Source organism: Gekko japonicus, unplaced genomic scaffold (genome assembly GCF_001447785.1).
Source record: "Gekko japonicus isolate JY-2015 unplaced genomic scaffold, Gekko_japonicus_V1.1 scaffold891, whole genome shotgun sequence".
Classification (NCBI taxonomy): domain Eukaryota; kingdom Metazoa; phylum Chordata; class Lepidosauria; order Squamata; family Gekkonidae; genus Gekko; species Gekko japonicus.
The window spans coordinates 3,454-6,172 of NW_015169802.1; the positions used below are offsets into that span (position 1 = coordinate 3,454).

General features: G+C 48.3%; 1 pseudogene; it reads left to right on the plus strand.

Annotated features, from left to right (window-relative positions):
* Positions 1–270: 270 nt before the first annotated feature.
* The window catches only part of LOC107115416, a 56,170-nt pseudogene continuing 53,721 nt past the window's right edge, over positions 271–2,719 (plus strand).

Consider the following 2,719-nt stretch of genomic DNA (forward strand, 5'->3'; position numbering starts at 1 on the left):
CGCTGACCAATTATGCTACCTTGCTAAGATTAACTGTACAGCTCTAGACAGAGTTGTTAATGTGTAAATCCACATGCCAACTGAGATTCTGGATCTCTAATCTCAGGCTGGTGAGGAATTAATCTAGAGATCCTGGTGGCTTTTAGCTTGTGGGATCTTGAACTGGAGCTCAGTTGCCATCATCATGGGTGTGTTGCCCTATGTGCAGAGCTTGCTCAGACTGGTGAGGAAGTTTTTGTTATTTTAAAGTGTTAGCTAGGATTTTTGGACATGGCTAAGGGTGGTGAACATTGCTCCCTGGAGGAAATGGTGTTCCTCATCAACATTGATGAAGTGAGTGACCAGGGCAAGTTCTGGGTTGCGAACTCCTGGGATCTCCTGCCTGAATTGTGGCAAGCAAGGAGTCATGACGTCACCAGTGATCTGTCCATGGAAAAGTAGTGCTGAATGCAGCTTTTGCCAGCAAGACAGCCTCTGACTGCTGCTTGGAATGTCTTTTGTTCTTGCCCGAACAACGTTGCCTGTCGTCTGATGAGATTTCTGCTTGCCTGTCGTCTGACAAGACTTCTGCCTTGGGAAGAAGCTTTTACTCCAGAGGAGGCAGCTGTGGTTGCGCTGAGCATTGGGGAAGGGGCAGTGAGGGATCCACTCTCCCACGTGTACATTTCTCCAGCTGAAGCCAGCGCTTGCTACCTGTCCAAGGAGAAGATGAACTCTACTCCTGCTCGCCTGTCGAGACCCGTGGATTCCAATCCTGTTTGTGTTTGACTGCCAAAGATTATCACATAAAAGTGCCTGTGTGGAAAGCCAGAAGAGGATGCAAGGAACTTTCGCCAGAGCTCTGTCATCTCCAAGGCTCAGCTCAGGCTGTGAAGACAACGGGTCCAGAGACTGGGGAAGGTTGAGTGTTTTCTTCTGATTGCAGATGCAAGCTAACCTGTTAAACTTGTAAGTTGTTTTGCTCAGGGGATGGAATGGCCTCTATGTGTGTGTGTCTGTCTGTGAGATGGCCTCTATGTGTGTCTGTCTCTCTGTACATTGTGTCTATGTGTGAGCTGAGAATCAGCTGAAAAGGTTTGTGGCTCCAATGGGAGTGCATGCTCTCTGAGAGAGGGGGGGGGAATGGGCTATGGGCTATGCGCTTTGGCTTGTTCGATCAGTTCAACCTGATCTCTAGCCAAGGTCCTGAAATTTCTCGATCTCTCCCCTTTCCAGAGAAAGAGGGAAAGAATTCTACACTGGAACCATACATTACACAAGAACCCAGGAGAGATAGCCTCTCTGGATTTACAGCCACAGCCACCAGGATCTCTAGATTAATCCCTCACCAGCCTGAGATTAGAGATCCAGAATCTCAGTTGGCATGTGGATTTACACATTAACAACTCTGTCTAGAGCTGTACAGTTAATCTTAGCAACCCCTGCACCAAGAAACCCAAAATAAGTAGAGTACACTCCGACCATGATGTCAGCCTCCGCTACAAAAAGATTGCTGAGGAAACACAACCCCTAAGGGGGTAAAAAAGGGGCAGAATGTGTTCCCTCATTTCCCATGTGCCTGGCAGGCTGCTGCCTCCTTGCCCCCCCCCTTAATTGGTCAACTGTGTAGCTCCAAGTTCTGAGGTAGGACCTGCCCGCTTGCACCCACCTCCCTCTGACTGCTCAGCTGTGGATCTCAATGTTCTGAGGTAAAAGCACAGTTAAAAGAGAAATTGCAAACAGTTGAGGACTGTTACAGAAATCGGTGATTCAATACTCCTGAATAGACATTTCTCGTAACAGCCAGCACGGCAATTGAATTTATGAATGTTCATGGGGAGATAGTAAAGGACCTTTCTAGGAGCTATTTTCATTTGTGCCTCCCTCATGAACCTGAAGAAATGTCCACCACATCACCACTCCCTCACACCAACTCCCACACACACACTTCTCCCCTCTTACTGCCCCAAGAAAGCTCCTGGCAAACGTTGAGCCGGATACACCAACACTACAAGGAGGAGGTAACTTAGGAATGCGGCAAAGACATTTGCACAGAGTAATTCTGAGGTGCACTGAGCTGCGCTGGCCAAGTACCAGCAAGATCACCCTGAGGTGCTCAGAACAACACAGTCTCCATATGAACAAAACAGTGTGGTCTACAGAGAGGTCCTTCAGTAGAGAGAAAAAACAGTACGTGTGTCTCACTTCATTTTTTACATTGCAGTCTTCACATCATCAGTATTATCACTGCATTTATGGAGCTTAAATCCCATAGCGAAGTACAGCTATCTTGCTAGGAACCTGGTATATGAGGGAGTGGCAAATTCTTCTCCTCCTTCCACAAGTACCACAGCCCCCAAATCCTTACCCTCCACCACACCCCCTGTACCTGGTTTCCTTCCCTTTAACCACCTTTAAGGTCCCCAATTCCCCTCCCTCCAGCCATCCCCACCATTCCTTATTCCATTTTCTCGACCGACCGTCTGAGGAACTCTGTTGCCCCTTCCGTTGGTCCCCAAGAGGAGCCGATGGAGTACGAGGCCAGAGTTGAGAGGTGTGTCATACTTAAAAGTTACGGTGTTTGTCTTTTTGACCACACTGCCTTCAAGAACAATAACCAGACAGCTTGAGCAAGTTCGCTGTTTTTATCTGGGAAGAGCACCAGTTCAAAATCAATCCCTGCGGTCCCTTCCGGACTCCCCGCCTGGTCCAGGATACCTCCTGTCCTTTTCCTCTCCCA